Source organism: Oreochromis aureus, linkage group 6 (assembly GCF_013358895.1).
Source record: "Oreochromis aureus strain Israel breed Guangdong linkage group 6, ZZ_aureus, whole genome shotgun sequence".
Taxonomy (NCBI): domain Eukaryota; kingdom Metazoa; phylum Chordata; class Actinopteri; order Cichliformes; family Cichlidae; genus Oreochromis; species Oreochromis aureus.
Window position 1 is genome coordinate 40,524,882 of NC_052947.1, and position 20,213 is coordinate 40,545,094.

General features: G+C 40.2%; 1 protein-coding gene across 2 annotated transcripts in view; it reads right to left on the bottom strand.

Annotated features, from left to right (window-relative positions):
• Positions 1-20,213, bottom strand: part of sorcs3 (sortilin related VPS10 domain containing receptor 3) — a 233,671-nt gene that overhangs the window by 159,297 nt on the left and 54,161 nt on the right. Inside the window, exon 1 of one of the 2 annotated variants that reach the window (XM_039614103.1) lies at positions 548-685. The exons of the other annotated variant lie outside the window; for it this stretch is intronic. The gene's annotated coding sequence lies outside the window, so the exon portion shown is untranslated. Of the gene's footprint in view, positions 1-547; positions 686-20,213 lie in introns of those variants that run through there. 2 annotated transcript variants of the gene reach the window in all.

Below are 20,213 nucleotides of genomic sequence, written 5' to 3' on the forward strand. Positions count from 1 at the left end.
CTTGCTGATTAATTTACTGCAGCAGTATCATGGTGTTAAGTCCATGTTTAGCTATCTGCAGATATCAGGGTGGTGTCAATTATCTCTTATAACTCTCTGCAAGAAAGAAAATAAGCATGTTTAACAAGTTAGCCAGCTTTTTATTTTACAGAATAATGTTATCGTTTGAGGATTGAGAAGCGTCATTAAGAGATATCCTCAGCTAGCAGAAATGATCAAATTAGCTTAGTGAAAGCGTTAAGTATGGATTTAATACACAAAAGATGTGAAGCTTTTAAATGACATTTCTGCCATCTCAGCTTATTGAAACCATATCTCACAAATGCTTAACAAATTGTGACTGGACAAGTCTTTAGTCAGTAAGTATACTCTGGTTTAGCATCCTCTTATATGCTAATGAGGCTTTGACTCCTGGTGTCTATTAGAAGAAAAATGCAGTTTTAAGGCAACTTTGCCGTCACTTTTCAGGCTTGCGAGCTGTGTCCATCTTTTAACAAAGTCTACGATCATTAATAAAGAAGGATAACGTGACAGTCAGCTTGAATACCTCCTTATGGCTGCGACATGATGGTGGAATGAAAAGGAGCCAAACTTAAAATACACTTCCATCCATCCATCCATCCATGCTTCTTCTTCCACTTATGCGGGGCCGGGTCGTGGGGGCAGCAGCCTAATCAGAGAAGCCCAGACCTCCCTCTCCCCAGCCACCTCCTCCAGCTTGTCCGGGGGAACACCAAGGCGTTCCCAGGCCAGCCGAGAGATATAATCTCTCCAGCGTGCAGCGGCTCTACTCTGAGCCCCTCCCAGATGGTTGAACTCCTCACCCTATCTCTAAGGGAGAGGCCAGCCACCCTTCGGAGGAAGCTCATTTCTGCCGGTTGTATCCGCGATCTCGTTCTTTCGGTCACTACCCACAGCTCGTGGCCATAGGTGAGGGTGGGGACTTAGATCAACCGGCAAATTGAAAGCTTCACTTTTAGAGTCAGCACTCTCTTCACCACGACAGACCGGTACAGCGTCCGCATCGCTGCGGCCGCTGCACCAATCTGTCTGTCGATCTCCCTGCTCCCTTTTCCCGTCATACTTAAACTCCTCCTCCAGTTTACAATACACCTGCAGCTCGAAAGAAAAAATGTGGATTTCGAGATTTCAATTTCTGTTCTTTTCCTACCTTTAAAAAAAGAGGAACGTTTACACTCACGAGATAACAATTCTTATTCTTTCTAATTGGTTCCAAAGAGAAATACACCCCATTGTGATATCAGACAAAAATGTCAACTTGTTACTCTCCGTTTCCTCCTTCAGTCTGGCAGTGCGTCCACTGTAACTGACTTATTTACATGCGGGGGGGGGGTGATTCTCCCTAACCATTCTCGACCACCAAACCTGACATCATTTTAAATGATGTGCAGCCATGCCAAAAGACTGCTGGTGTTGCTGAGGTTTTAACAAGGCGACCGCTTTTTTCCCTACTGGTGATTCCCCAAATAACTGCCTTTTCTAGGGACATTATTAAAATCTCAATAACATAAGAATTTAGAGTTTAATTCAATTCAAAATTTAAATGTAATATTTATGATTACATCTATAAGATTAAAAAAATCACCTTTTTTTTCATTTTCACAAGATATTCGGATTTGTCTCATTTAATAATTTATCATTTTCCCCTCACAGTATAGAAAGGAGCTACTTTTTTTTAAATCATGCATGGCATTGCTTGAATGATTCACTTCTCACATGGGAGAATAAAAAAGACATTTGAAGCAGCCTTTATATATCAGGCCAGGCTTCAGTGCAGCTGTGAGAGACTTTCTGTAAACTGATTAGAGCAGGAAAAGGTCAACCAGTAGCCTTGGAAAAAGAGAGATAAAAGCCTGATTGGATTGGTTCATGCTCTAATTTTGACCATCACACTTTTCACTTAGTTATTCAATTGAGCATAGAAGCAGGGAGACGATGAGCCTCTATGCTCATTTCATTCTGTCTCCGAATGCCGCTGATAAAAAAAAAGGAGCAGACTTATCAAAATGGATTGCAAGTGCCAGGATCGCTGTGTTCATGTGATGCACAATGTGCCCAAAAGATGGAAATTGATCACAATCTATAATGAAGTTTTGTAAGAATAACAACAACACGAGACATGAGTTCCTTATCAAGGGTAAAAAGGGAAAAGAGAAGTCAGCTGCACATGAAAAATTCAATGCAGTAATATCAGACTGGTGTTCCCTGCACACAGTGTTTTATGAGCAGTCAAATGTTCTTCTACCTACAGCAGTGCAATTCATCCACAGCTCGGATTTTATATGTTGGAATATTGACATGAGCAAGTCAGATGATTTCAGGCGGGGCGTTCTTTGTGTAGAAATTTAATTACATCTTCCTTTTTTTAGCCATAATTTACACTTTGGGCATGTATTAAAATGTTTTACAACAGTGGAGCATCTCTGCCTGGTTTTGGTTCACAGACTGTAGCAGAGCCACAAGATAAACAGCAGACAGTTGTCTCAGTTAATGACAGTGAATGTTTGTGTCAACCTCGTGTAGTTATGTGTTAGAGGTTCATCAATGAGGAGAACATGGTTCACGTCCTGGCTGAGACTGTATTGCTGTTTAAATGACAGACCCTAAAGGATACCTTGTGTACACAAGGACACGCTGCAGGTGTTGATTAAATGTCATATATGTGACACTCGAGGAATGAGAACGGGTTGGTAATGCACACGTTGGATTATTTGGGTATCGGGGTTTCTAGACAAGTTAGACAAGATCGATAACGCTCTCATGTCAGCGCTTTAACTTTTGAGGTAAAGGTGGAAAGTCAATTAGCTTCACATAAACACTGGAAGCAAAGGGAAACTGCCAAGCCAACTCCAGAGTTCAAAGGTATGCTAAACAGCACTTTTAAGCCTCAGAAATGACTCAGGGCTGAAAATATTTTTTAACATCCAACACACTGACTTCCTGGAGTCTCTGTAAGGAACCAGTGCCATTCTCTGGTGACATTTACTACTAAACTATCAGCCTTAACCCTGAATGTTGAAAAAAACATTAAAAACTGGAGTGTTTATTGAACCTTCTGAATGAAAAATAAATAAATATCAATTTACATATATGAGTTTTCATTTTGTATAGTTTTTGTGCAATTTATTCCTCACAGTTTGTTTATTTATCAAATAAATCAATGGGGCTTGGGGTTAAAATCTAAAAAATCTCATGTATTAAATATGATACACCTGGCGTCACAAGCAGGGGTGCCTCTAGTATTTTTTCATACCGGTGGCCATATGGGTGCACACCAAAAACAGAATTTCCAGTTTTATTATGCTGTTGTCAAATATAGGTTACTGAAAAATATGGCAAAAAACAGAGAAAGAAAATAATTATATGCCACGTTAATTTCCTGCTATTAAAGTTGACATCACTGAAAATGAGTACATATGAAAACTAAATACAATTTTGAAATCCATAATAATCTGTTTTAATTAATTAATCGATTGACTGAAAGTCCCGACCGTCGCTTTAATGATTCTCAGCCGAGCGGAGCACGAGCAGCTTAAGAGTCACTCTCCCAGAATGGAGTCGGCTTTAAGAGCAAACTTGTTCAGGAAAGAGAAATAATCATGAAAGCATGTACGAGTGTGAACTGTTGCCTGTCTCTGTGTTGGCCCTGAGACGCACCAGTGATCTGTCCAGGGATTGGCACCAGCTTTTCTGCAACTTGATATGGATCAAATATCTGAAAATAATGTGGTAAACAATTCTATCAGTCACTGAGGTCAGCAGTTCCCTCACTGGAAATAAGATTTTTGAAATTTCAAACCCCACACAGAGACGTTTGTGTGTTTCAGAGCCAACTATTTACTGGTGCAAAACAAAATAATCTTTCAGCTTCACATTTATTCAAAACAGTTTTATCTGATTGTCAGGTTTATTGGAATTATTACCAACATGGGACAGTCGTGCCGGGCAGCAGCAAATGTTGCTTTTACCTGTATGTTTGTAATTTGCTAATAAAAGGATTGATATTGTTGTGTATATAATTCTCTGATCATTAGCAATCTTTGCTCTGTTTGCTGAAATAAATGTGATTTTCTGTTATTGTTCTCGTAGCACGTTCCTTAAATATTGTATCATTTTCATGCTGCAGAATCCTATCTGAGGAGTTATCTTTGTTCTCAGCATGAAAAGCTCAAAAATCACTCCGTGCCTCCTCTTGTTGCGGGAGCACAATCTACTTTGTTGCCTTGAATGCAGAAAGAAAATAAAGGATCTTACATTGACGCAGAGAATTAGGACCCAAAAAAAGCACCAGGCAAAGCAATCTTGCACTACTCGTGCTGCTGTTGTTGTTGTTGCACTATGGGAAGAAATAGAAAGAGAGGGAGATCAAGAAGAACGAGGTAGGAATGACTATCCATTTGATCTTTTCTCTTTTTTGAAATTGATCAGCATTACAGAAAAGCCTCTTGAATGCAAAATAAGATCTATGGCTTACGTGTGTGTGTGTGCGTGTGTGTGTGTGCGTGTGTGTGTGTGTGTGTGTGTGTGTGTAGGTGTGTGTGTGTGTGTGTGTAGTCATTTTTATTCATGACTGTGAAAACACCAACATAGTTTTATAGAGTGTGTTTCTTTTTGTTGAGCAAAGAGCGTGCATGCTCATCTTTTGCACGGAGCTAAATCGAAATGTTAAAAGTGGAACTTCACTCTGTGCTATAGTATTAAACTCTTCAGCTGTTTCTCCTGGCTGCTCTTCTTTTTCTATCCAAACCAGCATATGCTATAAATAGGGATCCTCAGAAAAGCAGGGTAATAAATGTGTCAGGATTTTGCAATGAAGAAGGATGCCTTTGCTCTTAAGTTCTCCATTGGGCTGATGTATCATTGAGGTTGAGCTCTCATTATCAACTCCAAGGATTATAGGTCCTAACTCTCTCAGAGGAGAGAACTGTCTGCACTTTGTGAATCAGGTGCAATTCAGCAGCACAGATACTCTCTCACGGTTAAAAAGGGACATATCTTCTTCTGCTTCTCTGTTCTCTCTACCCCTCCCCTCTTCCCTGCATTTCTTCCTGCCGTCTTTCCCCTCTTGGCCATTTTCCTGCCCCCTATCTCTATTGCCTGCTTTCATTTCTTTCATGCTGTCTAAAAGTTCAGAGTTTTCATTGACTTTGCTGACTCTCACCAGGCTCTGAAGACCACTGGAGTGCAGTCTTCCAATCCTGAAGCTGACATCTCTTCTCAATTAAATCTGGCACCTTAGCTGCAGATTGTGATGGCTTTTGTGGTCAATTAAAAGAAGACTTGGGTCCCGTGTAGCGAGGCTCGGAGCTACAGCTGTGCTGACAATTGTCTTGGATCTGACCAAATGTGATATTTAACCATGTGAAATTCCATTTCCTCAAACGTGCACGTTACATCTAAGTATAATAAAAGTGAACATACTTTGTGCCAAGTCAAAGTTGCTTATAGGCAAAAATTACAGACCAATAGCCTTTCTTACAGCAGCCATCATTAACACAATTAACCTAAAGTCTGGGTCCACTGAAGCCATGAAATAAACCACAGATTACCCCAAGTTATTTTGCAGATACATGATCTGACAGGTAGGATAAACAGATTGTCAATAATAATTGGAATCCTAGGAGGACTTTCAGGAAATCTAAGAGGACTTTGTCTATTCCAATACTAATAATGAGTAGAAGCAGTGATTGATATTTTATCTGCTGCAAAGCGTGAGCTCTTTGGGGGGTCTGCAGAAAGGTTTTTCTCATTTCTTTATATTTTGCTTCCTGGGAGTCAGATTTCCTACCAAAAGTGATCTTGAGCAATAATTCTCCAGCTTTCCAAAGGTCAAAGTTTCTCTTTGTCACTAAATTTAGGTCCAGTCCTTGTGCCTGAGCATTTGCCATTTTCAGTGGATTCATTTATGTGTTTGTTTGTTTGTTTGTGGACCATTGAACACTGAATTATTCAATCATAACAACCTAACTCAAGGAATTAACTTCTGTTGTTTCAACACATAAAAGTCAAGTTAGCAAAGAACCCGTTTTAAATTAAGGCGTGCTGTTAGTTAGTCTGCTAGTTGAATCTATGACAAATGCCAAAGATAATATACTGCAGTTTGCACACAATGGCAAGATCTGCAAGGTGTGTCCTTAAAAATTTGAAGAACAGAACAAGCGGAGGAAGAAGTGGCGAGGTTGTAAAAAACAAAAAACCCCTACAAGAGAGGAACGGTTGTGCTGTTGGGGATTGATTGAATTATGAATGCAGAAAAGATTTAGTTTCATCATTAAATACCATCTGGAAACATCATCTTTATTGCTTAGAATACCAATGATCGCAAACACAGTGCGAATGTAGTTTAAGTATACCCGGACACAATAAAGCACTGTCAGCCATTCAGTGGTGCTCCCCAAAGCCTGGACCTCAACATCACTGAAGCTGTGTTGGATCATCTTGACAGAGAACAGAACAAAAGGCAGAAACATCTAAAGAAGAGCTTTGAACGTCCTTTAAGAAGCCCGGAGAACTATTCCTGAAGATACTTAAAGAAACTGCAAGACTGGCTAACACACTTCAGGCCGTGCTGAAGAATAAAGTGGTCAGACCAAATATTACATTTCAAGCTTGTCACAATTATATAAACATTGTATACAAAACAAGTTTTCTGTGTATGTTTGCACACGTTTTACTGTAAATGAGGTATTATTGCAAAATAATATATATTTTTTTTATTTCAAGCCAATAGTTGGTTATAGGAGATTATATTGGGACATTTACCAATAGCTTGGTGGAGGCAAAACAAGGCCAACAGAAGACTGAGTCCTGGAATCGTTCTTGGTAATTTATAGGTTAGCCGATGTCTGCTGAAAGCAGTTTTTTTATGTTTTTTACTAAGATGAGCACTATATATTCACTTGGTTATTGCATTCCAGCATGGTGTCCAGTCATCCGAATAAAAGCAACTTCCCTGCCCATAACAAAAAAAGCAGCCTTTGTGGTTTTGGCTGCCATTAGGTTTGTGTAACACTGGCTAATGCGAGGTTTGCCACTGAAGCTTTCCAGGGATGAATGCAAACACTGGTAACAACATCTGACAAGAAGTGGCAGCAGTGAATTATCATCAGCTGCTCCTGATCCAGTCCATGCTGAGCTAAAATGTAGCATTAAGCCTTCCCTCGTGGCAGATAATGGAAGGAGATGGAAATGGGGTTGGCTTTGGGGCTCAATTCAGCTGATCTACAACCCAACAACAAACCACAACAACACCATAGAGCAACATTCAAAACATTAGTAGCCGTAATTTCTCAGAACCTTAAGTTGGACTTTAAATCAATGCAGTTTGGACCTTGCTACTTGTTTAGGCCAGTATCTGACTTTGAGAACTTGCAGATCATTAATTTTTCAACAGTGACCGAGAGTCAGTGCACTTAGAGTCTATTCCCACATCCCTAGTGTGGAAGCAGCACTATTCTCCATACAAACACACACAGAGGTTGACATGTGAATGCAGGATGCAGAAAACAAAAACTCTTTTCGACACTTTGGCAGGTGACAAAATTCTGCCTCAGAACACAAATATCATGTCTGAGGGAAGAAATATTGAATGAATTTCTTCATTTTATGTTCAACTAGTAAAAAATAAGTTCTAAACTGCTGTCTGTCAGCCCAAAGGGCTTTGTTGAGTTATGGTAAACAGGAGAGAGCTGTGTGTTCAGGAGAAAACAAACAAAACATTTAATATAGCTGGTGGGAAATGTCATGAATCCTCGTGTCTTTATGTGGCGTCAACACACAAACTGTGTCTCTCCATAAATCCAGGAAAACTGGAATTTACGGTCATTGTAAAAATTGATTAAATAAAGCAGCTGGACCGTGAAAACTAAGAAGTTTATATTAAACTTGCATCATGTTTGGAAATGTGTGTTTTGTTACCATGACCTGAAATTCTCCCTTAAATCGAGGTTGGTTCGATACATGCCACCAAGCTCTGTGGAGTGCTTTTCTAATAAAATGTAACCCTCTCACACATCGAGAAGAAAGATTTGTACTTTTTCTGGTGTGCTTTTCCTCATTTTGTCCAGGATTCCCATCAACAATAATAATAATAATAATAATCGTACCGCTGTAACTCAGCGCATTGAGATGCTATGTGCTTACAGCATCTTTGTGGAGATTGTCTTTTCAGTCCAATAGCGATGGTAAATTGAGCAAAATGTTACTGATTGCACTTTCTAGGAAATACAATCAGTAAGAGATTACATCTAAAGAAAACGTCTGTTATTCCATTTAGAACTGACAAAGCGAGCACAGATTCCATGTGCATCAAGGGCATTAGGTGGCGGGTGAAGGCAGGGCCAAAGCTGTGCCCTCATCATGTGGCCACGACATTCACATTTTTCCACATAATTTCTATCTAAACTGGTCTGAACCACTTTGAGACTGCTTTGTACCAACCCTTCAGCTCAAATTTGTGAGATAATTAACAGATCATCCTAAAGGATAACTTTAAGGGGAAATACAGATAAAAATTTACACTGGTTGAGTTTTTTGCTCTTAACCGATGATGATGATACAGCACTATGTTTTGATTGCATCTTGTACAATACATGACTGGCAATTTTTTTTTCCAGCTGAGGGTTGCAAATTTGCTGGAGGTGTTGTAGAGAAAGAGGGGAGGTACACCCTGGACCAGTCAACAGTCCATCATGGGCTAACACAGACAGACAGTCACTCACAGCACATGAGTTTAAATCACCAGTTAACCTAAAATGCATGTCTCTGTGGGCTCAAACTGGGAAGCTGGAGGGAACTCGAAAAACACACACAAAAAAACTCCAATGATATCAACCTGATCAATAATCGAACAAAAATTGAATACTGGGAATTTCATGGTGATGATGTGAAGGAGGCATATGTTTGAAAACTGTACTTTCACATTGATTTTATGCTCCATTTTATGTCTCCAGATGCATGCTACACATTCAACTGTATTATATTATTATATATTTTGTTCTTGTAATATAATTGGGGAGGTGTTGCAGTGCAGATATATAAACTTTCTTTTTCTTTTTTCTTTAGATGTTCATCATCCACACGAGGGTGCAGTTTTGGAGTGTCCATGTACTTTTGGAAATATAGTCATGAGGTAATTCCTTAAAAACCTTAAGCCTCTCATATTTCCGGGTGGGCAGATGTCCAAAAATCCATAATACACTTGATGAATTAAAATGGCAGCGTGCCCACTCAAAGAAAAAAAATCCTTAGCTGAATTTTTGCCACAGTCCACAGGCCCTACAGGGAGAGTTACAACAGCTTTCTCAGTTACTGATGATGATACATCACAGCATTGGACAGGTTGTGGGTATGAATTTACACAGGTGTACTTAATATTTCATGTTATAAATAAAGATGGTATACATATATAAAACCTCCTTCCACTCTGGGTTTGTTGTCAGAAATAATACGTTCATGAAAAAAATCTAAATGTACGTCTTAGTCTACTTTGGCAAATCATACGCTCATGTGCCCATTACAGTATGAACAAGGATATTGCTGTAGCTCCTCATTTATTTATATTTAGTTCACTTGTGTCCATTTGTTCATCCGTGTGTGTGAGGGCTGAACATTTCCTTTCTCTTCATTATACAGACTATATTTAGAGTCTGCAAACAAGCTGCTGTGTACTCAGAAACCTGTTGTGCATCATTATTTATTGTATCAATGTATAAATCCGACTCCTGTTTGAATCTGTTTTTCTTCTCTGGGAAAATTATATATTTAGGAGCATCTGTCAGGTTTTGCTGCATTTCAGTGCTTTTAGCCGGCTCAGAGGAGTCTGTCGGGGGCTGGAGCAGCCAATGACCTTTCAGACAGCCAACACACACACACACACACAAACTCACACACACAACAGCCTCCAGTCACCCCTTCAGCTTTAACTTGCCGTGTGAAGACTCCGCTGAAGGCTCCCTGACACCCACCAGCTCCAGCATGTCTCTTTTTGGATGCACATGACACGGAAGATACACACTGGTTTGCTCGCATGCACTGTCACACAATAAAACCACACAAAACTGTCTCAACATCCTGCCAGCCTTATGCATGCGGTCACATGCCTTTCAGATGCTGGCTCTCTCTCTCTTTGCTCTGCTATCTCTCCTCTTTTTTTCACGCAGTCACATGCAAACACACTCGGCGGATCAATCTCCGCAGATTGGATTGATGGCCTGCGGGCCTTCTGCTGACTAAGACGTTGCCAACTATGGTGAGTTATTGGGAAATTATGTCTAGCTGCCACTCTATCTGCACTGGTGATCCACTTTGTCAATCCTAATCTTTAGCTGCTGTCATCGTAGCACCACCCAGCTCGCCTCTGTGACCCGGGACTGCTTGGAGAGACAGAGCGGATGCCGCTATGGGTGTGATGAATGCATTCTAATGAGGTTATTATGATCAATATAAGGGTCTTCCAAAGAGAAGAGTTGCATTTGCTAGATGAATTTCAGTCTGATTGAGATGCGGGAAATTAAGGCACATGTTAAGTGAAATAAAAATCCTGACATCGCCAAGGCTGAAACAGTGAAGGGGGGGGGGGGAGCAGCCCAGTGCCTGTGTGTGGTCAGAGGGTTGATGAAACAAAGGCGCACAGAATTTCTTTTCCTTTCATGCCCGGTCATTTCCATATGTCCCCCTTGCTCTCCTGCCCATCCATCACATTTTACTCTGGGCAAGACAGCTGTCTGGGGCTGAAGCATATTCACAGTTCAGCAGTCCATCAAATTGCACCAAATACAGTAATTCTTCAGTCAAGCTGGGGGAGAGGGTGGAGGGGTGGGAGGCACAAAGTGTCAAGGAGGCAGAGCTGTGTTGGTGAGCCCTCTTACTTTAACCCTTTGAACACCCCGAGGCTTGTGATGTGGTCACTTTACATTTGACATACAACATCTGGAAAAAGGCCAAATGTCATTTCCTGTCAGAGTGCATCGGATTGTGTGAATGCAGAAGTCAGAGCAAGTTCTCGAAATAATAGTTGTGCACCTGGTGAAAGACGAAAAGCTCAAAGTTTTATGTGTCATGAAAGTATGTGTCTTTGTACCTGGCACTTTGGTAAATTATGCCAAACACATAATCTGGTCCCAAACAGGTTAGGCTTCTTATTATTTGTCATATGACTATGTTAACATACCTGTCGAGCGGTATCTCACTAACAGTGCTGAATGACGAGCAGCTGTAAATTGGAATTTGCACACATTCAGCTGCCGATGCAAAAGAAGAATGAAATGTTTTGTGTTCGGTCTCAGTCTGATGTTGTTTCATTGACACTGTTGGAAAAAAGGCTAAAGCAGCAAAGTTTAAGACATTGATCAGTTTCTTTTGTAGGTAATAAGAATCTTTAATCAGTCATATCAATTTCATCGAGTGACAATCCAAATGTATTAATTTTAGTTTCTCTGATGTGCCACTGAAATGTTAGAAGCATGACATGAAAACATGACAATGCATACATCGTTAACAACAATTCTATATTTATTTATTCAAGGCAATACATACATACATTTATTTAATAAATATATATTTGTGGCTATGGACAACAACATTATTGTCCATAATCAGAAAGGTTAGATATTTTTTAATTATATAGTATGAGCTGCCACTGGAGGTTGACGTACAACAAGAACAGAAGATATCACACCGACAGCAAATACTCAGATATGAGGGTCGGTGTATTTTTTAATGATCCGAGTGATGTTTGGGTCTTCTTTGAAGATGAAACCAAACAAAAATAAAATGTTTTGTCTTAACAGATTAACTGATACAGTCATTAAGATATGAATAATTGTACCACTTAGATTATGGCATAGTATAATCTGTAGCATCCTGTTGTTTTAACAGTAATTAAATAAAGCACCTCACCACTTATTAAAATTATTTTATGTTTTATTTGGACATTTTTTGGATTTGTTAGTTATTTCTGTTTTATAACTAACAAAGTCAGACAGATACTCTCCTTATGGGGACAAAGTGCCCGTCCTCACGAGTTTGAAGGCATTTTTCAGGCTCAAAATGTGGTTTTAGCCTCAGGGTTACAATTAGGTTACGGTTAGGTTTAGGCTGAGAGTTAGCATTAGGCATTCATTTTTGATGGTTAGGGTAAGCAGCTAGGGAAAGCATTATATTAATGAGATGTCCCCACAAAGATATGAAAACCAAGTGTGTGTGTTTTGTTTTTCTGCTTTTTTACCTTTGAATAGTTTGAGTTTTTGGAAATGCTTAGTTTTGAATGAGCCTCTCTTCTCTCTGGGGGATGTTGATTCACTTGAGAGTGCCTTGTTAACCCACTAAGAGAGCACACAAGTGCACTTTATTTAATGCACGGAGGTGGCACCTAGCCAGCTGCTGCACATTGTTGCAGTCTTCACTCAAATCCCCTCTATTAAAGGCTGCCAGATTCCACTCCCGCACTTCCTCATTATGTTGTGATCAACCTGTGGCATTCTTCTTCACACTGGCTTATCCCCCTTTTCGCTCTCAAGACAGATTTGAGCATCCTCATGAATGCAAATGAAAAGCAAATCACCTTATTAGTGGGAATTCAGTCCCTTAAGACCACCGCTTCCTTATCAACGTGGAATTGTTTGCATGGCCTGGTTACCCTGGGAGCTGCGGCATCAGGGGCAAAAGCTCTTGGTGGGTTTTCTGAAGACAAATTGGTCCCAAGTGAGGGGGGGCAGGTGATTCATAGACCTCTGTAAATGAGCTTAAGTGGGAAAGAGTGACCCCACCTGGAGCAGGAACACCAGTACTCCCTCCTGGAGTAGCAGAGCTCACAGATGAGCGCCTGTGGTGATGCCTTTATGCGATGGCCTTGTCAGACTCTACTCATAGGAACAACACAAGGCTGCTATCGCCCACATGGTTACATGCATGGGCTAGTGAAAAGCCACCTACTGGTGGACAGGAGTGAAAGTGTCGATGAACTGATTGCCTCCTTTCCAAAAACAGTGTCGTGTTGTGAAATGATGTGGAACTTCTTTAGACAGGAAACAGCTAGACATGCTGTCGTCCACCAGAGCAGAGACCGCTGCTATCTCCTTTTACAGAGTTGTCCATCGAGACAGACAAAAATGAAAGCTTTCACTGCTGTCTTTGCTGAGCCAGACCTCTGGGAGAGATCGCCAAGGTCACTTGAAAGCTCCAGGTGCTGGTGGTGGAGGAGATTAGCCTGGAGATGACTCTATACAAGGTTGGATAGTCTTAACTGACAGCCCTTTCTAGTGTTGTATAGAGATCAGGGACAGGAACTCTTGACTGATAGGGTGTCAGACAAGAGTGCTAGTTCCCAGAAGGTCTCCTGTGTGTGTCCCTTGGAGTGCATAAGCCAGAGTAACACAGAGAAAGTCCCAACATATTGTTAAATCTTGAACTCGTTGAACAGTTGACCAGGTCTTCTTGAAAGACTATAGGACGTTGCTTATTCAGTCAAGAAATACTTTTTATTCTTCATGTCAATCTGACATCAATGCAAAGGCATCCAGAATGCTGCAGAGCTGCAAATTCCCTGAAATGTAGATGGCTGCTGTGGAAAACGTCTGATTGGACCCCACCTTGAAAACTACGTAGTACAAATCAAGAATAATTGGAATGGCACTTTTGGATAGAAGGATGTCTTTGTTACTGTGCTGTAAGTGGCAAATAATTAGAAAGATTACACGCTTAGTCTATTTTCTCTTTCCTGCATGTTGGATCATTTTTCAACAACCGTTCAAGCTGAAGATATTTAGGCGTGTAGAGAAGCAATCCTCACTACAAAACTTTCATTCTCCAGAAATGGACGACAATATAAGACAGCAAAGTAGCATCAAATGCAACATTTCACAGAACAAATGTCTGATCTATATTTAAAATAAAGGAAATGCAAGGGGAGGATTTCTCATTGTGAAATGAGATGCTGCTTGTCATGCAAACAAACAAACAAACAAACGAGAGACAGCAGTCTGGACAATGAATACAGATTACATCTGAAATATTAGCACAGTTAATTAAGTCCAAATCACGGTCGGGTAAACAGTAATGCAGTTTTGGAATATCAGCCCCTGGCTTTGAATGAATGTGTCAAACTGGCAGTAATTTCCTACCATTTCAGATTTAATGGAAACATTTGAAACTGGCACCGCCGATGACTAGAATTACAAGTGATTTTACAGAAAGGAGATTGTGATGGGAAATGAAATGGGAATGCCGTCAACATGACACCACCTGAGACTCGTAACTTTTTGTCAGATGTTGAAGTTTGCAAAGTTAGCCTGCTTTCCTCCTAACAGTTCAGGAGCCTAACAATTCTCAATGAACAACATTTAAACATGTAAGAAGAGAGTGAGAGGAAAACAGTCATTAAACACTCTGGCTTCTGAGCGCTGGCGATTTATTCCCTGTAATGTTTTATTAATACTGACTCTCTGCCTGAGGGGTAAATGTTTCTTCTCTAGCACCACACATCCACTTTAAGAAATCAATCATTCTGCTCACTAATGGTACATCATCTGCACATGGGAGACTGGCAGCATCTTTTCAAAGGGCCTATTCGCTCTGATCAGAAACTGCAGATTAAAAGAGAAAAGCACTGGTGGACCTGCATACCACGTCTTTTTGTAAAGGCTGTGCTGGGCTGATGAGGAACACAAAAAAGTGCATATACAATAAGGTTTCTTTTTTTTAAAAAATGTCTGCTGATCAATTCAGCTCTGAAGGACACGTCAGCAGTAATCATAAGATCTTGTCAAACAGCGCCTGAATTATCTGAGACTTGAAATGTAAAAGAAGAAATTGTGTTATACATCACAATGGATATGTCAGGATGTTATAACCACAGATTTTGGAGCAGACTTTTTCCAGATAGAATTTAATATCTGTGCTATCAGTGATATTTAGCTCTGCTGTTTCTGTCTAATAAATGAAGTAAATCTACGGGAGAGTTAACGTTTGGTTGTTGATGTGAACTTATCTCCACAGTTGTTTTCATTTAATGTTGCACCATAAACTTGTCGTGTCTGGTGTGATGGGTGCCACACATTCAGTCATACAGCACCGGGTTTTATTAGAGGTTGTGTAAAAAATCTAAGTTAATTTATTGTACAAGATAGTCATGAATGGCAATAATGGTCATCATTTTATTTAACACCATAAAATGGATACAATCCATCACACCTGCTTAGAGTCATTCACTAAAACACTTTACTTAATTTAGGCACATTAGGCACATAAAAAATGTGATTCAGAAAATTGGAGCTGCAATTTTTTCATAATTCTTTTTCCTCATAATTAATTAATCAAGCATTATGATTACCTCACCGAGAAGGTTTCTTGATGAAACTGCAGAGCACACAGTGACCTTGAGGAAGAACTTGGGCAAATTTAAATCAGGTTTCTGTGTTTTGACAAACTCGTTCAGAACCTGGCAAAACCTTATGTGTGCTAACAATGTAACTTTGAATAATCCACTCAGTTCATGATACACTTGGAGTCCCCTGAGTTATTGCTGTAGGTGGTACAGCTAATCTTTATCATCCCAAAGGGGAAATCTGGTTTGCACTATAGCCAATCAGCTGAACATGCTTATAAATGTGGTCTGTTTTAGGAAAAAAGGTTTAATCATTCACGTTTTCTTGAGCTAGAGATCTTTCTAAATCACTTACAGTTTTATATTTTTGTGGGCTAATTTTCAGGGTTTTTTTCAATCACACCTGACCTTGTGTGAGACAGGTGATAAGACCACTGCAAGCGTGAAACTGTGATGCTGACCTTTAGTTTTTAGACGAGAAACAAAATAAAAACCAACCAACACACACACACACACACACACACACACACACACACACACACACACACACCGTGTTTTCATATCTTTGTGGGGACATCTAATTGGCATAATGCTCTCCCTAGCCACTTACCCCAATCATCAAAAAAGAATGCCTAACCCTTAGCCCAGGGGTCGGCAACCCGCGGCTCTGGAGCCGCATGCGGCTCTTTAGTCCTTATTTTGCGGCTCCGGGTGGTTTGGGAAAATAGAAGAAGTATTTAGCTGAAGTGCATTTTATTTGTGTTCTTTTTTTTAAACTTGTAGTTCTAAATTGGAAGATTATTGTGATTTTGAAATATAAAAATAAAATGATATCTTATTATTTTTTTCATCGCTCAAAATAAGCGTCACACTCGCGGAAGCCGGTGTACCCGCCGAAACGCGAGACTTTCAACCCCAGATAGGCCGATTATGGATCTTCGGATCCACATTATGTCGGCAGCTGTTCTCCACCATGAACTATGTTAAAAAACAAACACCGCTCCCGCCTCACAGATGACAGCTTACAGTCCTGCGTAAAGATGAAAGCCCCGATTTGCAGACGCTGTGCGCCGAGGTTTGAGACCAGAAGTCTCATTGTAAACATATCACTGCAGACCTGACGATGTTTGCATGGACATGCTTTTCAGCATCTCTTTATTGAGCACTTTTCACACGCGGTTGCTGTACGCATACAGCCGGCTGTAGCTTTTCAGCTCACAGCCCGACAACACAAGAGCAGAGAGAGCACAGGCTTTAAGGCGGCGAGGCGCGATTGCGGGTGCCGCTCAGGTGCGTCCGACTCCCATGCTGCGGCACTGCAGACCACGCCCCGCCACACACATTAACAAGGTAAAACAGATATTTAGGCAGAATTTTGCAAATATCCTTTTTTTTTTTAACGGCATAGTGCTTTTTTTCCAATTACTTTTTAAAAGTCAGGTCAAGGCTCCAAAAGCCCACAGGCGATATAAGGGTGGCGGCTCACAACAGTTTTTGTTTGCTACACGGATCATTTTAGTTCAGCTGGGTGTCTTTCCTTTTGTTATATTTCTTTAAGAGTTTAAAATGTGTTAATTACATAAATAAAATGTAATTTTCTCTGTAGCACTTCATGGATTACATAAGCAGCACACCTTAGTTGCTCTGTGGATTCTTTTAAAAAGCAGTTAAAAACTTTTATGTTCAAACAAGCCTTTTGTTGATCTACGTATTTTATATTCTTTACATTATTTACATTTGATCTTTTACATTGTGTATAATGTCTATTGATTGTATTGTTTATTTTAATATTTGTGTACAGCGCTTTGTGACTGCCTGTCTGTGAAAAGTGCTTAATAAATAAACTTTACTTACTTTAGTTGTCCGCACAAAGCACAAAAAACAATATATACAGTGTTATCTTCATTTTAGATTTCAAAAAGTATTTGCGGCTCCCAGTGTTTTCTTTTGCGTGGAAACCGGGTCCAAGTGGCTCTTTGGATGTTAAAGGTTGCTGACCCCTGCCTTAGCCTAAAGCTAACCATAGCCTAACTGTAACCCTGACACTAAAACCACATTTTGAGTCTCAAACATGTCTTCAAACTTGTGTGGACCGGCATTTTGTCCCCATAAGGGCTGTTGGTCCCCACAAGCACAGTAAACTTCCAGTTTTTGGTCCCCACAAAGATATGTAAAGACAGTTACACACACACACACACACACACACACACACACACACACACACACACACACACACACACACACACACACACACACACACAAACAAACAATTTGGGGTGGAAAGGTTTCAGTTGCAACCTCCTTAAGGTGGCTGCTGCTGTGATTCAGTGCTATATAAATAAAACTGAATTAAATAGTAACACAGTATATTCATAGCATGCTCATTATTGATTTCCTGTCAATATAGCAACACCTACACATGTTCAATAGGTGTTATCTTGCATGGCATTAAAATCTTGCTGCTCTTGACCCGTGATCTATGTGCCTACGTCTACCAGCAAGACTCTGTGTCGCTCTTCTAGTGACATAAAATCAGCTTCTCACCCACACATTCACCCACAGTCGAGCTTCTTGACCTGCATGTGTGAGTCTACAGGAAACCAAACTCCAGATCTCTGGATGGTGAAACTTTGCCCCTGAACTGCCTTTCACACTTTGAGTTTTTAGGCTTGATGTGTGGCAGAATAACATCCTGGAACAGCAACAGCTCTTAGCCTTAAAATTGAGGGACTACATTACTGCATCTGCTAGCAGCCGGTCTCCTGATGAAGATTAGAGGCACAACTTACCGAGCAAATGTTTAAAGATGGTAAAAACACAGACTACATCCTCTGTGCTGATAATATACAACAGTCATTCGTGGTTGCTCACATTATTTTAGGTGTTTGAAACCTGCGAGTGTTCGAAGCAAATTTGTGCTGCACCATTTTTAGCAAAGCAATCTATATCTCATTGCTTGATGAAAAGCTAACTTCTTGGCAACGAAAGAAAAGTACTGATGAACATTTGATTCAGTACCAATTTGTGACTTTTTCTATAAAACACAGCTTTTCTCTGTGTTGTTATCTGCTTTATTGGCTGAAGAAAACCCATCTATTTTTGGATTCTTAGTTCCTGTTCAAATTGTACAGCCCTCCTGCTGTTTTTTTTTTCTTTGTACAATTTAAAATCTCTTTCTGATATACTCATACATAGAGATGTGCAGGCGCCATGGCAACAGAAAAAAATCTCGATCATTTTCTTGCATTATGAAAGTCCGCCCTGAAACCATCTCGGTACCAGAGAATATTCAGGGTAAACCTGTCTGGCAGAGTTCCCTTTCTCAGTTCGCTCACCAAACAGCCGAGCAGAAAATGCAGAATAGCCACAGAGCTAACCTTGACCGCAGCTGCCACTGTGGGCGGCTGATGGAGGAGCGGGGGAGTGGAAGAGGAAGAGGTCATGAACTCCCCCTCTGGTACTAAATGGATAATTCAACTCTATTCCACTAAAACACCTACTGGAGCCGGGATAGTTTGTACAATACCTTCTGCCGTCAACAACATAACAAACTCCATCACCTCTTGGAATGGTGAGCACACTCCTACCCCACTTTGGTTTCTGTTGCTTATTTGTACCATTCCCTGCCTGCGCAGTATAATCCATCATCTTCTGTTCAGGCTCAGCTTCCTCAGGTTCCATGTGTGCTTAGAGCACCATATGGTTTCTCTAGAATAACATTCCTCCTCCCTGGAATCATCTCTCTCTGTCCCGCTTCTTTTGACCTCCTGTTATTAATAGACAAGATACAGAGCGAGCCACTTAGGGAAATACTCAGATATAAAAAAACAACAGCAAAGACAGAATGAACTGAAAATAATAGGGTCCGTCCTGTCCTTGCCTCCTACTGTGTATTCTTACTTTTTTGTCTGTGCTGCTGGTTTGGCAGTTATAATGTGTATATATTTATACATATATATATATATACACACACACACACATTCATGTCTTTGAAGTTATTTCCAATAAGAATTAAAACTAAATATAATGTTCCAGAAAGAAACTCTTATTTTTCCAGCCGAGAGAAAACGAAGGCGTTCTTTCTGAATTAGTAATGAACAAGTTCTTGTGGAAAGCACATTGTTAACTTACTGAGTAAATATAAAGCATAGATTGAGTCCTTCAAACAGGTTCTCCTAAAAATCCAACACATCAACTGTGAGGCAACAAAGAACTTGAATGGCTTAAAATTTGAGATTAAAAATAAAAAATCCGACTATTGGTTCATTCGGCTTCAATTTTGTTTCAAAAAGCATCTCTTATGATAATATTCTGTACGAGCAAAGGATGTCTTTTGTTTTGTACTTGTATTATAAAAGTACATATCTTTTTACTTGAGTCACATATCTCACCTTTCTTTGGCACCAGAATCTCCTCACAGCTGTTTTACACTGGCCTAAAAATGCAAGTCTAATGCATCGAAAGCAAAACAATCAGACTGTCCAAAGAAACAGGACGGACCTACTCTTGTGTTTGGGATTCCATTCAAACAGGCCTTTACTAGTCCACCTTAAAAGGATATTGATGTAAATGCACCACTGTGGGCACCTCAGTATACTGTAGCTGCATTTTTCTATTACGATCCTACATTGCTGGGAAATACCTTAAAATCGTGGAAAAATATAATAAAAAATGAACACATAAATACGTACGCAGTGAGTGTGGCAGCTATGACACACTGTAAAAGGATGTTCGGACACAGAACTATGATCTGCAAATCGACTTACAGAGCTTCATAGTGAGTTCCAGCTTTCTGTCGAGCTTTGTGCCACACAACCTCACTCTCACTGCTCTCACGCTGTTCCTTTCAGTCACAGCAGGTTGTCATATT